This window comes from Myotis myotis, unplaced genomic scaffold (genome assembly GCF_014108235.1).
Source record: "Myotis myotis isolate mMyoMyo1 unplaced genomic scaffold, mMyoMyo1.p scaffold_m19_p_19, whole genome shotgun sequence".
Taxonomy (NCBI): domain Eukaryota; kingdom Metazoa; phylum Chordata; class Mammalia; order Chiroptera; family Vespertilionidae; genus Myotis; species Myotis myotis.
The window spans coordinates 27737601-27757440 of NW_023416323.1; the positions used below are offsets into that span (position 1 = coordinate 27737601).

The 19840-nt window shown below is 37.7% G+C and overlaps 1 long non-coding RNA gene across 1 annotated transcript in view; it reads right to left on the bottom strand.

Annotated features, from left to right (window-relative positions):
* The window catches only part of LOC118674205, a 32586-nt gene extending 13130 nt beyond the window's left edge, over positions 1-19456 (bottom strand). Inside the window, exons 1-2 of the long non-coding RNA XR_004973600.1 lie at positions 19293-19456; positions 14003-14109 (exon numbers count right to left, since the gene is read on the bottom strand). This is a non-coding gene — a long non-coding RNA (uncharacterized LOC118674205). The remainder of the gene's footprint in view (positions 1-14002; positions 14110-19292) is intronic.
* Between the last annotated feature and the right edge of the window lie 384 nt (positions 19457-19840).

Here is a 19840-nt window from a genome sequence, read left to right on the forward strand (position 1 = left end):
TGTTAGATTTATTAAGTGAGTTCAGCAAGGTTCCAGAATATGAGACCAATATACAAAAATCATTTGTATCTCCATATACCACTAATGTGTAAAGAACAACTTGAAAATAAAATTAAGTAAATAATTCCATTTATAATAGCATCAACAAGAATAAAATACTAGGGAATAAATTAGCAATAGAAGGGTAGATTGTACACTAAAAACTATACAGCATTGTTGAAAATAATTTGAAGGACCTAAATAAATAGAAAGACATTCAAAGATCATGGATCGGAAGACTTAATATTGTTAAGATAGCAATACTGCTCAAATTGATCTACATATTTGTTATAAATCCTAGCAAAATCCCAGATGCCTTTTTGCAGAAGCTGACAAGGTAATCCTAAAATTCATGTGGAAATGCAAGGGACTCTGATTAACCTGAACAATATTGAAAAAAAAGTATAAAGTTGTACAACCTACACTTTCCAATTTCAAAACTTTCTAAAAAGCTATAGTAATTAAGACTGCATTGGGCCCTAGTAGGTTGTGCTCATGGTTGGAGCAAAGGCCTGCGGACTGAAGGATCCTGGGTTCTATTCTGGTTGAAGGTCCATGCCTTTGTTGCAGGCTTGATCCCTGGCACACCGTGTGTAGGAGGCAACCAGTCCATTTGCCTCTCTCACATCAATGTTTTTCCTCTCTCTACTTCTTCTCCTCCCTTCCACTCTACCTAAAAATCAATAGAAAAAATATCCTAGGGTGAGGATTAACAAGAAGACTGTGTCATATTAGCATTAAGGATAGATATGTAGTTCAGTGAAACAGAATTTCACGTAGATCAGTGAAATAGAATTAAGATTCTAGGAATAAACCCTTATGTTTATGGTTAATTGATTTAAAGCAGGGTGCCAAAATAATTCAATGGGGGAAAGAATATCTTTTACAAAAAACTGTGCTGTGACAAAGGAAAATCCACACGCAAAATCATGATAGTCCCTACTTCATACTATGTATAAAATTAAGTCAAAATAGATCAAGAGCTAAATGTAGGAGCTAAAATTACAAAATTCACAGAAGAAAACATAAGAGTAAATATTCTTGACCTTGGCTTACACAATTATTTCTTAGATATGATACCAAAAGCATAAGCAATAAAAGTTTAATGAATTGGACTGCATCAAAATTTAAAACTTTTGTAACTCAAAAGTCACCATCAAGAAGATGAAAAGATAACCTACAAGAAAGAGAAGGTATTTATAAATCATATATCTGATTTATGTATTCAAACTGTAAAAAGGACACATAAAATTCAATAATAAAAATAACAAAAACCCAATTTTAAAAATGGATAAAAGGTTTCAATAGAAATTCCTATAAATATAAAGTAATACCAATAAACATGTGTAAAGTTTCCCATTAGTCATTAAGAAAATGCAAATCAAAACCACAATGACATTTCATAACCTCTAGATTAATTACGATAAAAGCCAAAAAATAACAAATATTAGCAAGGGTGAAGAAAAATTGAAAACACTGGTACATTGCTGGTGGGATTGTACAATACTGCAGCTTCTTTGGGCAGTTCCTCAAAATGTTAAACATAGAGTTATCAGATGACCCATGCCCCCAAATTCCAAAATATACCCCAAATAAATGAAATATATATTCATACAAAAACTTGTTCATAGCAGCATTATTCACCATGACCATAAAGTGGAAACAAACCAAATGTCCATAAAATGACGCATGGGTAAGTAAAAGATAACATTATTCAGCAGCAGAAAAAAGGGAATGAAATATTGACACATACTGCAATATGGGTAAATCTCAAAACTATTATGGTAAGTGAAAAAAAAGCAGCTACAAAAGACCACATATTGTATGATGGCAAATACTGGTATACAAAAGTTCAGAAAAGACAAATCTATAGAGACAGAGAGTAGATTAGTGGTTACATAGGGCTGGGGCATGAGAAAATGGAAGGATGAGTAATGAAGAGTGACCACCAATAGGTACAATGCTTCCTTTGGGAGTGATAAAATAAAAATATCTATAATTATATTTTAGTGATGGTTGTAGGATTCTGTAAATATATTAAAATCCACTGAATTACATACTTTATATTGCTGAGCTTTATGGCATATGAATTATATCTTAAGAAAGTATTTATAAAATGACTGAGAATGGGGCTGACATGAAAACTGGCACAAGCACTTTGAAGAATTATTTGGCAACATCTAATAAAGTTCAATATTCACACATACCTGGCAATTTCACTCTTAAGTATATAACTAGGCACAAGGAGACAGGTCCAAGAATCTTCATTGTAGCATGACTTTCAATAGTTGAAAAAAAACAGAAACTATCCAAATGTTTATGAAGAGATGAATGGACAAATTGAGGGCATATTCTTAAAATGGAATACCACATAAAATGTATCAATGAAAATAAATCTCAAAAATAGGATGTTAAGGTAAAAACAAACTGCAGAATGACAAACATAGTGTGATACCATTTGTAGCTCAAAACCATGCCATACAACATCACATACCACTTTTGGATAAAAAAATGTATAATAATAACATAAAAATTCTTAGGAATAAAATTCATTAATTTCGGGGTACACATTACTTCTTTGAGAAGGAAGGTAATGGGATTTGGTAAGATGTGAATTGTATCTATAATGTGTAATTGTTATTATTTAAAAATTCTGCAGCAATCATGACAAAAAAGATAAATTATTGATAATAGGCATGTGGGTACTGCATATTAGTCTTTTTCAGTATGTTTAAAATATATTTTAACACAGACACAGTGGCATAATCCAATAAATTTAAAGATTCCCTAAACCGGTGGTTCTCAACCTTCCTAATGCCGTGACCCTTTAATACAGTTCCTCATGTTGTGGTGACCCCCAATTTCATTGTTACAAACTGAACATAATTAAAGCATAGTCATTAATCACAAAAACAGTATGTAATTATATATGTGTTTTCTGATGGTCTTAGGTGACCCCGTGAAAGGGTCATTCGACCCCAAAGGGGTCGCGACCCACAGGTTGAGAACTGCTGCCCTAAACAGTAAAGCTTCTCCAAAGGAGTTTTCTATTTTCCAATTTCTACAGCAAGGGCAAATATTACTTACTTGAGCCAGCATTAAAGTACTACTAACAGTCAAAGTACTCACTTAGTCAAAATGTTAAATTTTTTTTAAAAGGTGAAATTATTATGCATGAATTCAAACACTTTGAAAATCAGATGCTCTCTGGCCTTCCCACTAAGTGTCACCTGACAAGGTCATTGTTTCAAGAATATAATAATTATTCAGGAACGAGAGAGAATATTCAGTGGGGTATTCTCCTTACTGTTTTCTCAGTAGAAACCACAGAAATGACAAGTGTAATTAAATCTTTTTAAAAAATTACCTATGAGCCGAAACCGGTTTGGCTCAGTGGATAGAGCGTCGGCTTGCGGACTGAGGGGTCCCGGGTTCGATTCCGGTCAGGGGCATGTACCTGGGTTGCGGGCACATCCCCCAGTGGGAGATGTGCAGGAGGCAGCTGATCGATGTTCCTCTCTCATCGATGTTTCTAACTCTCTATCTCTCTCCCTTCCTCTCTGTGAAAAATCAATAAAATATATTTAAAAAAAAAAAATTACCTATGAGTTTAAGTTGGGAAGAAATCATTTCTAACCTTGTGAACTTTCACACTCCACTGCACTAAAAAAAGTTCTTTCAGTTTTCCTTCATATCAGCAATGTATCTGACAGCTAAATAAATAGAAATTCTTTACTTTCTACCTTTCATAGCTACTCAAAAGCAGTAATTGTGTTTGCCATTATTCCACTTACCAAAGATATGAATGAAGTATAATATTTAACACTAGTCATCACTTTTCTAAAAGAGCACAATGCTTTAATAAAAACATTGCTACATATGAAGGGACTCATACAATGTATGACCTCTTATGACTGACTTCTTTCACTTATCATGCTTTCAAGATTCACCCATGTTACCAAATGTATCACTACTTCATTACTTTCTAACGTCAAATACTGTTTCTTGCATGAATATATTACAGTTTATGTTCCCATTCATCAGTTGGTGGATTTTTAGATGATTTTCCTAATGTCCCTTTAGGCTTATCTTATTTTCCGCTTCTGGCTTCCAGTATACTCTCTCTTTTCTTCTGGTTATTCCTGCTAAACTTTTTGTCAATTTTGTTGATCATTTTGAAGAACCAAATTTTGGTTTTGTTGATTTTCCCTATTACTTTTCTATTCTGTATTTTTATTTCTGCTCTAATCTTCATTATTTATTTTTTTCCTGCTTCATTGTGTTTAGTTCTTCTTTTTATCACTTCTTAAGATTAGGTTATTGATTTCAGCTCTTTTCTTCTTTATTTAATACTAGAGGCCCAGTGCATGAATTTGTGCACAGATGGGGTCTGGCTGGCCCTCCCTGATGGGGAGGCAATTGAGGGCCAGGCCGGCCAGGAGGAGGGGCCGTGGGAGGTTGGCTGGCCAACTCCACCCCTGATTGGGGTGGGGGAGCCAATCAGGGGCCGGGCCGGCCGGAGGGAAGCTTTGCAGGAGGTTGTGGGGGGCTGATTGGGCTGGTTGGCAGCCATAGTGAGCAGTCATAGGGACCAGTCATTCCGGTCACTTGGCATTATACCTATAAATTTCCATATAAGCATTGCTTTAGCAGCATCTCATATAAATTTTTCTATGTTTTGTTTTTCTTTCATCTCAAAGTATTTTCTAATTTCCTTTGATTCATTGGTTTCTTAAAAGTGTGTTATTTTACACATATTTCTGGATTTCTCAAATTTCCTTCACTTGTTCGTAATTTTATTCCAATAAGTTGGAAAACATACCTTGTTTAAATTCAGTCATTTAAATTTAATAAGACTTGTTTTATGGCCCAATATACCATCTACTCTGTAGATATTTGGGTACACTTGAAAATAATGTGTTGGATAGAGCCTTGTTTTTTTAATCCTCACACAGGATATGTTTTTATTAATTTTTAGGAAAAGAGGAAGGGCAGGGAGGGAGGGAGGGGGGGGAGAGAGAGAGAGAGAGAGGTGTAAGAAAGGGGGGGAGAGAGAAACAAACATTGATGTGAGAGAAAAACATTGACTGGTTGCCTCCTGTATGCAGCAGGAATCCCCACAACCTAGGTATGTGTCCTGACAGGGAGTCAACCCGCAACCTTTTGGTGTATAGGACAACGCTCCAACCAATGGAATCACTAGGCCAAGGATGGATGGAGTGTTTTATAGAGGTCTGTTAATTCTTGTTAGTTGGTAGTGTCATTAGGACTTCTATTTCCTTGTTCATCTTCTTTATAGTTGTTCTATTACTGAGAATGGGATATGAAGTCTCATTTTATTTATTTATGTATGTATGTATGTATGTATGTATGTATGTATGTTAATCCTCACCTGAGGATATTTTATCTTTTTTTTTTAGGGAAAGTGGAAGAGGGTGGGAAAGACAGAGAGAAACATCGATGTGAGAGAAACACATCAATTGGTTGCCTTCTGCATGCACCCTCACGTGTCCTTGACCGGAATTGAACTCAGGACCCTTTGGTCTGCAGGTCAATGCTCTATCAACTGAGCCAAGTCGGCTAGGGCTCTATTATTTTATTTTGGAGAAAGAAACATCGACTGGTGTCCTCTTGTATGTGCCCCAACCGGGGATGGGACCTGAAACCTGGGTATGTGCCCTGACAGGGAACGAAATCCTCCACCTTTGGGTGTATGGGATGACACTCTAACCAACTGAGTCACACTAGACAGGGCTATTATTTTTGAATTGTCTATTTCTCTCTTCAATTCTGTCAGTTTTGATTTGAGTATTTTGGGGTTCGTTATTAGTTCATATATGTTTATAATTTTTCTATCTCCTGAATGGATTAATACTTTATTATAAACTAGATGCCTAGTGCACGGATCCATGCACTGGTGGGATCCCTAGGCCTGGCCTGTGGCGATCGGGCAAAATCGTCTCTCTGACATCCCTGAGGGGTCCCAGTTTGCGAGAGGCCGCAGGCCATGCTGAGGGCCTCTAGTATGCATAAAGATCTTTGGTTAATCTCTTCCTGCCCTTCCCCCTCCACCTTTCCCTCTGAAATTCATTAGTCTGTTCCATGTTTCCATGCCTGTGGTTTCCCCTCCTGGTGATCAGAGCGCATCATACCTACCAGTCAGCCAGTTGAACAGTTGGGCACTTAGGCTTTTATATATATAGACTAGAGGCCCGGTGCACAAAAATTTGTGCACTCGGTGGGGAGGGGGGTCCCTCAGCCCGGCCTGTGCCCTCTCGCAGTCTGGTACCCCTCGGGAGATAACGACCTGCTGGCTTAGGCCTGCTCCCAGGTGGCAGAGGGCAGGCCCAATCCCTAGGTGCAGCCCCTGGTCGGGCTCAGAGCAGGGCCGATTGGGGAGTTGGGGTGCCGCCCCCTGTCATACACAGAGCAGGGTGATCGGGAGGTTGTGATTTCACCCTCAGTCACACTCAGGGTAGGGCCAATTGGGGGGTTGGGGCACCATCCCCTGTCACACTCAAGGCAGGGTCGATGGGGAGGTTGCGGCGCCACCCCCTGTCACCCACAGAGCAGGGCCGATCAGGGGGTTGGTGCCGGGGTCCAACCCCAGCAGGTCCAGGGGTTTTCAAAGGCGTAGACGGAGTCGGCGAAGAAGGAAGGACACGGAGACAGTGTTCAGTTGATCAGCAGCCAGCCAGGATCTCCAGCCAGGATCTCCAGCCAAGTTCTGGTGTGGATCTCCAGAGAGGTTCTGCATAGGATCTCCAGCCAGGGACTGTGTCCATGTTCTCTTGCTAGGTTCTCCAGCCAGGTTCTGTCCAGGTTCTCCAGCCAGGTTCAGTCACCAGGTTCTAGTCAGGTTCTCTTGCACATTTCTGTAGTCAGGTTCAGTCCAGGATCTTTTGCCATGTTCTCTCCAGCGAAGTTCTTCTGTCTCTAATTCTGTGTAGGTTCTGTCTTCTTAGCTCTGTGTTCTAAGCTCTGTATTCTAAGTTCTGAGTTCTAAGTTCTGTCTTCTAAGTTCTGTGTTCTAAGTTCTGTGTCTTGCTGTCTTGTTACATCTGTATTTATACCAGTTGATTCAATCCTATCAATCTCTATTACAAAGGTTAGGGCATTTCTTATTTCCATTCCAGGGAGTAAAGATTATGTAGCTTAAGCATGATTGTTCGTAGTTAAAGTGATTAATTACCCGCCTGGCACTTAGTTAAGAGGTTTTATTCCCTCCCTAACTTCAGGGGAAAATCCCTACCTGGGGAAACAACCTTTCTCAGAGAGGAGACCTTGGTTAAAACACATAGTGCCAAGAAGGTGAGCAAACATATTAAGAACAGTATGCCATATATGCCGGGTCCCTTGAAACAGCAAGGATGGACCGGCTCCCGGCAGGTTGGGGTGCCGCCACTCTCACACTCAGGGCAGGGCTGATGGGGAGGTTATGGCTCTACCCCGTCACACTCAGAGCAGGGCGGTGGGGGGTGGGGGGTGGGGCGCCGCACCCTGTCACACACAGAGCAGGGCCGATCAGGGGGTTGGGGCGCCGCACCCTGTCACACACAGATCCGCAGGGCGATCAGGGGGTTTGGGCGCTGCCCCCTGTCACGCTGATCCCGGTGCCGGGAGGCCTCGCGGCTCCGCTGATCCCGGTGCTGGGAGGCATATTACCCTTTTACTATATAGGGTAGAGGCCTGGTGCATGGGTGGGTGCCGGCTGGTTTGGCCTGAAGGGTGTCCTGGATCAGGGTGGGTGTCCCCACTGGGATGCCTGACCAGCCTGGGTGAGGGGATGATGGCTGTTTGCAGCTGGTCACACATCCTTCAGGGTGGGGGTCCCCACTGGGGTGCCTGGCCAGCCTGGGTGAGGGGATGATGGCTGTTTGCAGCTGGTCACACACCCTTCAGGGTGGGGGTCCCCACCGGGGTGCCTGGCCAGTCTGGGTGAGGAGGTGAGGGCTATTTTCAGGCTGGGGGTGACTGAAGCTCCCAACCGCTCCTTTTTTTCTTTTTCTTTTTTTTTTATTCTGGGCCAGCTTTGACTTTGAGGCTTGGCTCCAGCTCTTAGGCCTCCGCTGCTGAAAGTAGGTTTCTGGCCTTTGCTTACAATGTTGCGATCCTGCTGGCTGAAGCCCGGCAGGTTTCTGGGGTTTTGTTTAGCTTCTATGTTTGTTACATAGTTGCTTGCAGCTCAGAGGCCTGCAGCGGCAGGCGGGGAACGTTGGAGTCCTCCGTCACTGAAGCAAGCAAGCCTCATGTTAGTTTCAAGCTGCCTGGCTGCCGGTCGCCATCTTGGCTGACAGTTAATTTGCATATTGCCCTGATTAGCCAATGGGAAGGGTAGCGGTCGTACGCCAATTACCATGTTTCTCTTTTATTAGATAGGATTGTCCTTATTGACTCTATAACAATTTTTGTTTTAAAGTCTATTTCGTTAGTATAGCCACTTCAGCTCTATTTTGAGTACTATTTTTCTATGGTCTATATTTTTCTATTCTTTACTTTTAACCTATTTGTGTCTTTGAATCTAAAGTGTGTCTCTTATAGACATCAAATGATGGAATGATTTTTAAAATTCATTCTGCAAATCTGTCTGTTGATTAGAGTGTTTAATCTACTTATTTATATTTAATGTAATCACTACCAGTAACATAGGATTTACATCCTCTATTTACCTATTTGCTTTCTATAGGTTTCACAACTCTTTTATTCCTTTATTCCTCTATTACTGTCTTCTTTACTTCCTGCTTATATAAAACATCAAGTCCACACAGAGATGAGATCTTAAGGTCTGCTCAGGTATTTCTGGGGCCTATGGCCTTCTAGATTTCCAGGAATAAGCTCAATTTTTTAAGACCTCCTATAGATGTGTCAGTCCTCAGATTTCCAATTTATGTACTGCAATCACCCTTTGTCAGTCCCAACTTACATCACCTCTTAGGGCAGCAGTGATATTAAAATTTTTTCCTATTTTCAATAATTACCCCAGGAACAGAGTTTTGTTTACTGACTAAACTCTGAATCAGATCAACTAAAGTCAAGTCCTGTGAATAGGGCTTATTCAGGGACCTGCTGGGGATGAGGCTTGTTGGAGAGCTCCAAACGCATGTGCCCCTTTCATAAGCTGTTAGGCTTCTGGTTTATGCAGCTACTGTGGTTCTGAGGGTGATGGTTTTCAAGGATACTGTGGAGCTCGGGTGAGATTATAGGAACAAAGCAGGTCAAAACACCACAAAGCTTGTTCATATCAAGATTTAGCCATTTTTTCTTAAGTGCTCCTTAGATTGTTGAAAGCCTTTGATTAAATTCCAAAGTTCTCAAAAAGTTGAGCTTGACATATTTTTGCCAGAATTTCTGTTCATTTAATGGAGAAGCAGATTTTCGGAGGTCCTACTGTGCCATTCCAAAAGTGCTTTATACTATTCATCTTAAATGTATTATTTCATTTTTTTAAATTTTTAAGACATATTCTTTGCAATCTAGTGTTGTTTCTGTGTCTGCTTCATTTAGATACTTAGCGTCACTCTCTCATCATTTTTCCCTAGCTCCCCCTTATCAAACAAAGTCACTAAAAATATCCTGTGTCCAAATTGTACTCTTGGTATACTATTTATCTCTAGTCTGAGTACCTAAAAAGTACCTGGAATGTGTAGGTATGAAATAAATACTTAATTGAATATAAGAATGAATGAGCACCAATGCTAAAATTTTTAGCTGGGATGCCCCTTACTCATTAATACACCAACATATAAAATGCCTGTATATGTAGAGAAAATAGGTGCCCTGAATCTTAGATTGGTCAAACCATTCTTGGAACATTGAGATTTATTCTGGGCACCACATATTCAGGAGAGGCAGTGATGAATGAGAGTGAACCTAAAAAAGGAAACTAGGAAGATGAATGGGACAAAACCCAGATTATAAGAGGAAATGTTTAAGTAACTTAGGATGCTTAGTCATTAGAAGATAAGATTAAGAAAAGTGATTAAGGTCCTCAAATATGTGAAGACCTTTCTGACTGGGGGGACGAGGTTTGGGGGGGAAGAAGCTATGGCATTGTTCAATAACTTCACAGAACAGAAGCAGAACTGATGGTAAAGTTACAGAGAAACAAACTTTGAAAAGAATTTCTTAACAATTAGAATTGTACCAATAATAAAATAATAGGCAGATTCTAAAAGTAGTAGGTTCTCACTAACTTCTCTCTTAAATTTCTCATCTGTAAAATATGGATAATTAGTATATACCTACATTCAACAGTTATTTATACGTATTAAAAAGGCTTAAACCACATTACCACTCATATAGTACCTGGTTCATAATACACATTCAAATAATATTAGTTCTCTTAAAAAACTAGATGGTCACCTTTGAGAATGAGTTAACTTCATTTTTAAGACAAATTATTTCCAACTCTAAGATATTTTTTGGGGGGGGGGCAGGATCTAAATGGAACTTATCACATTTTATTTTAAACTGGCCATACTATTGCTATGCTCTTATAGCTCCACACCTCTGTCCTTTTTATTTTCTTTCTTTTTTTTTATTCTCCAACCCAGGTCAGTCATCACATTCTCTCCCATTCCATATTCTTTCAAATCTTCCTTTCTGTTCCTCTGTCATTATTATAATTCTGACTACAGATGGTCCAAAACTGACCTGTAGAAACACCTTCTGAATAAGTCTCCCAAACTAGACCATCCTAAATGTTCTAACCATTTTGTCATATAAAACTCCCTAACATATCATTTCCCTTCTCAAAGTCTTATTCTTTTCCAAGTTATTTTTACCTTCTTTTAGTCCCTCTTACAGTGTTTATCACATATTATACCTGAATCAACTGAAAATTTTACATAATTTGTAAGTGGTCTTCTACCCTTGTACATGACATGTTTATAAAAATTTGAGTGTAAGTGGAATTTGCAAAAATGAAATCATAAAAATAAAATGTAGTATTATCCACACAATAATATTACTCAGAAATACAAAGAAATGAAGTATTGATTCATGCTATAACATGACTGACCTTTAAAACATTGTTAAGTGAAAGAAGCCAGTCACAAAAGACCATATATTATATGATTCCTTTATATGCAATCTTCATAATAGAAAAATCCATAAAGACAAAGAAGTAGATTAAAGGTTGCCTGGGACTAGAAAGATTAGGGGGAAATGGGGAGTGGCTGCTAATATGTATGGGGATTTTTCCTGGGGTGATGAAAATGTCCCAAAATTTATTGTGGTAATGGTTGCATAACTTTGTGAATATAATTAAAATCATTAAACTATACTTTCAATGGGTGAATTGCATATTATGTAAATTGTATCTCAAGAATTCTGTTTTAAAAGTAAAATCATAGTTTTATGTTTATGAAAGGATTCTATTCCTCAGAATTAAATAGAGATAATGAAGTACCTATTATTAAGTATATAATATTAAATATATACTTATATATTTAATATATTATTAAATACAATTAATTACCATTCCTTTTAGGCATAACTTTGACAAAAACAGCTCTAATATATTTAAGAGTACTGTGAAATAAAACTGTGCTTTTCAAAATTGTTTTTTCAGGAGTGAACAAAATAAATTCTTTTTAGAAACCCAATAAAGCAAAAATAATCTGAAGTTGCCCTGGCTGAAACAGAGTGAAAAATCAGAACTCTCCCACTCCCACTCCTGCCCTTTCTTCAATATTGGCATCTAAGGAACCTCTACAGGGTTTGGGGGGGTGGGGGGAAAGAAGTTGGAAGTTGCAACAAAAAGCAACACAAATCCTACATAATAAAAGGCTAATATGCAAATTGACTGAACAGTGAAATGACCGGTCTCTATGATGCGCACTGACCAACAGGGGGCAGACACTCAATGCAGGAGCTGCCCCCTGGTGGTCAGTGTGCTCCCACAGGGGGAGTGCTGCTCAGCCAGAAGCTGGGCTCACAGCTGGCAAGCACAGCGACGGTGGCAGGAGCCTCTCCCACCTCCGCGGCAGCACTAAGGATGTCAGACTGCCGGCTTAGGCCTCTTCCCCGCATCAGGGGGACATCCCCCGAGGCCTCCCAGACTGCAAAAGGGCGCAGGACGGGCTGAGGGCCTCCCCTCCCTCCCCAAGTGCACAAAGTTCATGCACCGGGCCTCTAGTAATTGAATAAACACAAAGAAATAAAAACCCTGCAAACTAAATTGTTTTCTATCCAGCAGGCTACCATGCCATAATAGCCCAGAATTAGTATTATAGAAACATATAAATTCTTTTTGTGTAAGTTTGAATTTTGCCTCTATGATTAGAGTTAAGGCATGTTGTTTAAAAGTGTGAATTGTTCTAAAGTCAAGATTTACCTTTAATTTATGTATGTGTTTTTTTCTTATATACATGGATTAGGAACTTTAAAATTTTATTTATAACAAGAACAAATATGTAAACATCCCCAAACTAAAAAAACAGTTGCTCTAGTTCTGTGACACTAGAAGAGTTGCTTTCTTGGCACAATACCATCTATAATAATAAAAGAGTAATATGCAAATTGACCAAACAGCCGAACAGCAGAACGGCCATCCAGACGACCTTCCGGACAAAGTTGGGGCAGGGTTGTGAGGGCCAAGGCAGCAAGGGCTGCAAGGGCCGAGCCCCCGGGCATGAATTTTGTGCATTGGGCCTCAAGTTTAGTCAATAAGAAAAAAAGGGCAGTTTTCAACTCACTTGTACTTATGTAACTCATTTCTACTTGTATGGCTTATCTTACACACTATATTATTTATGACATATTATAATTTATACTAAGTTCTAATTATAACAAAATAAGAACTGATCATATATATGTCCCTCAAAATTTTTAAATATATTTAAGGGTTAAGTAGAATAAAATTGTGGTTTCAACATTGTTTTTTCATAGGTGGACAAAAGAAATCATTTTGGACACCAAATAAAGCCAAACAATCTTCTCAAGTTCCCCATTTCTACTTAACAACTCGAAATCACCAGACTGGCACATATACTGAAAATTATATTTGTCTTTCTTTACACTTATAGATTGTCCAAGTTATGTTCTTTCCCCCTTAGTAATATATTTTGGATCTTCTTCCTTTCTTGTTCCACAGCTACTAACTCTTCTTGAATCAGGTCTGCTTCTCCCACCTTTTCTATTTACTGCTTTTAGAATAGTCCTCAAGTGCTATTTCTATCATGTTATTTCTCTATACAAAAATTTACAACTGTTCTCTATAATTCAAATTCTTCTCAGTCTCTGTGTGACTATTAATTTTATATCCACTTGATAGGGCCATAGGATAACTGGTTAGACATTATTCTGGGCATTTTGGGATGAGATTAACAATTAAATCAGCAGACTGAGTAAAGCAGATTTTCCTCCATAATGTGGGTGAACCTCATCCAATCAGTTGAAGACCTGAACAAAACCAGGAACAAGTTAAGACAGAATTTTCCTAGCTAACAGCCTTCAAACTGCCATATCAGCTCTTCCTGACCGATGGCCTTTGAACTGAAACATCAGCTATGTAGATTTTGGACATGCCAGCCTCCACAATTACAACAAATACATGATATCAGATTATTATTCCCGGAACCTCCGATCCTCCATCCTATTGGTTCTATTTCTCTGGTGAACTTGAATATTCTCTGTCTATTCCAACTCTGAGGTCCCATTCCACCAGCTCGTTTCTTATTAGATCTCAATATATTCTCCATTCCACTGAATCAAATTTATTTGTCACATTCTACATAATTTACACAATTCCATCTAAACTTTATTAAATAACTGATATGTATCTACACCCCTATATTTACTTTTTACATATTTCTCTCCAGCTAAGCTGTTAAGCACTTCAAGGACAAGGGCCTCTATTTTCTTTACTCTTTTACAGACAGATAATAACAATGGCAAATCATTTGAAATATAGTATATATATATGTACCTTAAAACATAAATATATGTATATAAAACTTACCTCTTAAAGTCTGGTACATATTTTAATTTGTTTTTGCTTAGAATAATCACACTTTGTGTTAAAACTGCCATTTAAAAGAATCCTTCTTCCACGTTCAATTTGCTCAGCTGGGACACAGAAGAAAGTTAAAGACAAACTTTAGCCTAAGATAATTTAAAAGTATAATTGACAGAATGTTTTAATGTTGGGATGAAGTGCATACTTTAGTCTATATTTTTCAAACTCAGTTATATTGCTTTGCTAAAAGTAAACAGTACCTCCAGGATACCATCTGGTAAAAATCTCTTTGTGGATTAACCTAGAAAAGGAAGTGAATGAATTTTTATATATTACATAGTTGTGGTTGCAAAACTGCAGCAAAAATATGTTTTCAATGCACTGGTGTAAGTGAGACTTCAGAATTCAGCTACCTCATCTGATTTGATCCAAAAGGCTTGAAATATTTAAGGCCATATCTCATCAACATGGAAAGGAAGGTGGTTTTTTTTCTGCTAGCATTCTTATGATTTGGGGACAAACATAATAATCCAGGAAATTAAAGTCCATGAGCTGTAAAATATGAATTTGGTCTTTCAAAATTCATTAATTAAAAAAAAAAAACATGCGGTCCCATAATGATAGGACATAGCAAGACAGGGAAGTCTGATACCATTTATCACAAGTGGATGAGACCCAACGATGTTATTGTGTGCATCTCTCCCAATGCAAGACGGTCAGATTAGTTTTTACTATTTAAAAAAAATAATGTGGCATCCAAGCCTTGATCTAGTCCAATGACTAGAGCAATGGAACTTCCCCTCACCTCTCTAGGGAATCCATTTCAGAGACTAATAGATTTCACTGTCAGGAAACCTTTCTCGGATTCAGTCTTAAATTTCCGTTACTTAATTTCATCCCATTACTTGACTACATAAATCCCTTATTTTACCTTTAAAAATGACTTGGCTTCCATGACATTTGCATCTTTCAAATATTTGTGAAATGTTATCATAACTAGACTCAGTCAGAGGATGGACAAATGTTCTATGTTTTGTTATTTTAAACTCTTCCTACAAGTTAAAGTCTGAATTCCATTATACATTTATTTTCCAGTTTGAATGCTACTCAATTTACTTATTTGAGGCAGTTATGCCCTAAACTGCTATTCTCATTGCGATCTCAACAGTACCATTTAAATAACTTTTATCTTCCAGCCATATGATGTGAAGCTTTTGCATATACAGACTAAAATCTCATTGACTGATTTTACTCATATTGCATTACAAGATCATATATTATTTGCTACCCACTATCATCTGAAAGTCTCTTGGTATTATTGCTTTCCAAGTACTGTATATCCTGCCAATTGAATGGCTGTGTTTCTGATTATTTTCCCCCAGATGTATTAGCTACATTTTTCCAGGTTGAATCACATTTCATTTCCTGCACATATTTCTAACCACTTTAGGTCCCTTTTATCTGCCCTCACTGGTTTTGTCAACACTATCCAATTTAGTATCATCTGCAAATTTAATTAACATGATGTATATCCTCTCTTATAAATCATTAATGAAGTTTTTTTACAGTTTGTTTATTTTTTAAATTATAATGCTGCTTAATGTTTATAGTCTTGCTATATTCTTAAGAACATACCACTTTCTTGCCACTTAATATTTGTTTCCTTATTTTAGGAGTGGCTGATGGTGGACTAACAGAATCATGTTCAGTGTCACTGTTTTCCTTTTTTGAATATTAGTGCTAAATTATCCTTATGACTGTTCCTGTGCAGAATAACAATGCTTTTACTGGCATATTACTATCCTTCTGAAATTGCTACATTCTAACATCATGACAGCCTTACTATGATGTTCTCATGTCCATGCTATAAAAATAATCAGATCTCTTACAGCAAATTCTGTTGTGGAATGAGTTGTTTAAATTTTAGATACAAATTTACCAAGACAATATTCTATTATAGTAAATGAGTGAAAATTAATTTAGAATGCTTCTATTTTAAGTATTTTGGAATTGGTAACTGAACCAGTTACCAAGATGAATATGTTTCATATGAGTTGAGCAAAACTATTTTGTTCCTCCTTTACATTTATAACTGTAATTTCTTTTTAATATATTGGTTATTTGTAATTCCTTCCCTGTATTAAAACCTATTTTAATTTTATTTTTATGAGGAAACATATCAGACTTCTAAAGGTGTGTTTTGAAAACATAATATTAGAAACAACATGTGTGTACCTACCACCCAGGTTAAAAAAGGCCATTAACAGTAACCTTGGCAGCTACCAGTATATATCTTTCCAATTGCAGCCCCTTCTCTCCCTTAGGTGAATTTTATGAAAATAGTTAATTATTTTTGTTTATACAACTATGTGTGTATCCTAATAGTTAAGATGTATTTTTTCAAAAGTTGAATATCTGAAGCATTTTAGTTATCAATTTCCATCTTATATGAATTCATTCTTTTTTTCTTAGTATTTTTTCCTATATAAATATCTTGTGATATGGTTTCAATAATTTTGGACGAAAGCATACATTTTTTTCTTCAGTTTTTCCTTTACTTAAATCCCTAGTGTTAAGCTTTATATACACTTTTCTTTTCTTGTTCTTCTTATTTTTAAATTCATTCACCCTAACATATGTAGTTTTGGACAGTTTCCTGTGCTGCCTCTTTCTCACTTATAGATGTATACATAAACATATTTTTTATGGCGTAAGTGCCAGGAACCAATTCCAGCATGTCATAATTTTAAGACTTCCATCAAAAGGTTGATGAAACTTAGGGACTCAACAGGGTTGAGTCACACATATAGTCACCTGTTGGGAATGGCTGAAGGCATTTCCCCAAACCTGAATAGGAAACTGATTGTGGCTGCCAGACAGTTAAAGGGCATCTTAATCTACATGTTATTGCCTCCTACTAGCCAAACACCTGAACAGCCAGTAGGCTATTCCCCCATTCTGACAATGGACTCTGTACCCTTTGATACCTTACCCATTGAAGTGTATTATCTCCACCTTGCCTTAGGACAAATTGTGTTAATAAAAGCAAGGGTCCTAGACAAGGAGATGCACTCTCTTCAGTTCCTTTAGCTAAAGGTCCTCTGACCCCCAATGCCTTTCAAAATTACATCTCGTCTCCGGACTCTTTATTAGTCTCTGGATTTCTATGCCATCTACGCACAGCCCCTTTTCCAGATTCCTGAACCCTTCTTGATGCTGGGACATGAACCCCGGCACTTAAGTATGGCATACAGGTCTGATTTTACATACTTAAGTCAATCAGAGGATCCCTCAACCTTCTTTTCAGTCAAGTCTTACATTTCAGTGTATTTGTTAAGGGATTCGAAAATTCATCTAAATATACAAACTATATTTATTCCCTAACCTTCTACTCTTTTTTAGTTATCAAAATTTTCCTTGTGTAGTTTTTGGTTCCATTTTAATTTCCATTTCTTATGTCTATAGCCATGAACAACTTTAACATATTCCCATCTTTAAACCAAACTTAACTCAAATTTCATCCTTAAATTGTAGAGATATGACACAGTAGAAAGCGGATGAGTCTAGGGTTCTTTCATATTCTGCCCATTATTTTGTTACTGCTTTTTAAAAAGATTGCATGTGACATTTAGAGAAGATATTCAACTCTGTTTTGGTTTACAATAGAAAAATTTGAAATAATAAAAATTTATAATAACTAGGGATCTAGCTAAATAAAACATAAGTACAATCCTATAGTGGAATACTAGGAACCTAACTGATATTGGTAATTATCAACTTCACCCTGTTCGTTAGAGTCTCTTTGTCTAGTAATATCTGGGTTATAAGCATCAACCACACAGGGTTGGCCCACAGCACTTGGTTAACAAATACAAGGTTACAAAAGTCAAGTCACCACATTCTGGCCCCACAAAAGGACTGACCCATAAGAGGGATAATTCCGTGGTACCATTCACTCTCCATGGCACCCCATGGGATCACGCTGAAGGTGAGACTTCTTTTGAAATCAACCACACCTTTGCCTAGCTTCTTCCTCTGCCCTTTCTTGTTTTCCTCACTTTCTCTTAACAAATCACTGAACAAGCTTTGCTTCTTGAGCTTTGCTCCTAGGGGATCCAACCTAAGAGAACTGGTGGCAGAGTGGTCCTAAAAGGACACTGTAAGGGTGAGATTCTGGAGCTGATTCACTCACTGCAATGCTGGCTGCCAACAAGGATAAAAGTGGTCAGTGATGTTGGTATGCTATGGCAGTGCACCTGCTAAGACTTTCTCCTGGGTGCACTGAGATGGAATACATGTAGAAAATAATTCGTTGGCTTGTACAGTATCTCCAGATACTGCACAATATCAGATGAGATTTCAGGAATAGTCATTAAGACACAAGATGACTGCAGCTAAGGATGTTAAGAAACTATGTGACTATCAGACAGGACATCTCCACTGAGTCCAGTGATGGCATCTAGAACAACAGAATAAAATGAGATTAGGGAAAAAGACTCCCAACTTGGCACAAGCCTTCAATTAACATGGAAAAGTAACTTGGAGATTGGTAGATGATTACAAGAAAGCAAGATGGTCAGATTGCTGAAAGATAGTTGTGTCACATTTATTTTTAGCAGAGGACAGCAAAATGATAGATTATAAGCAACAAAAAGGAACCTGAACACTACTGAGCAATCAATGTCCCAGAAATCTGTCTGTACAATGAAGACGACAAAGTAGTTTCTGCTCAAGAGGGACCCAGGGGTAGTCAAATTCTTGCAGCAGCTCCAAATAAAAAGCCAGTGCAAGAATTATTCTGTGAAAAGGCTGAGGACTTAAGGTAATTTTTTCTCACAGGACAAGTTCCATAGGGCACAATGAACGGTTGAGGAGAAGCAAAACCATTGAAAGAGCATGAGACCAAGCACAGAACATTACTTGGATGAGAATTTAAGATAGAAAGAAGGACTACAAGGGTTAGTATTTGGGCTTTCAACGAAGGAAGATAGAAATATGATGGAATAAGGAATGTTAGTCAAACTAAAAATGCCTGGTACTATAGTTAACATTGTTCAAAAATTCTTTATTATGAGCTTATTGACTATTGAATCCATGATAACAATGAAAATTAAGTTTTTATAAAAAACCATTCAATTTATTATAAATTAATAAAAATAAGAAAGATACTTCAGATATACTATCTCATTACACCCTTTTGTGACAAATGAGAAAAGTAAGACTGAGAAGCTAAATAATTTTCTCAAGGTTGCACAGCTATTAAAGGAAAAAGTAATAATTTTTTTAAACTCACCTCTGCCTGAATAAAAACTATACTTTTATAATTATGCCTACCAGATGTTCAAGGTTCCAAATGTAAATTTAATAGGAACTGTTTAAATTGAGTCCTCAGTTAAGTGTGAAGGGCTTGACCAGCAGATGAGGATCTTTGCAAAAACTGTGCGGGTACCACCAAAGGATTCCTAGTTCAGATATATTGGGGAGGGGGGGGAAGTAAGTAGTTCATTTTTTAGAATCTTTTTTCTTAGCAAAAATCATAAGAGCCCCTAAAGCAGTGGTTCTCAACCTTCCTAATGCCGCGACCCTTTAATACAGTTCCTCATGTTGTGGTGACCCCCAACCATAAAATTATTTTCGTTGCTACTTCATAATTGTAATGTTGCTACTGTTATGAATCGTAATGTAAATATCTGATATGCAGGGTGTATTTAGGCGACCCCTGTGAAAGGGTCATTTGACCCCCAAAGGGTTCGCGACCCACAGGTTGAGAACCTCTGCCCTAAAGGGTGGAAGGACTTTCTTAATGGTTGTGGCATAAATTGGTGGCTTAGAACATTAATC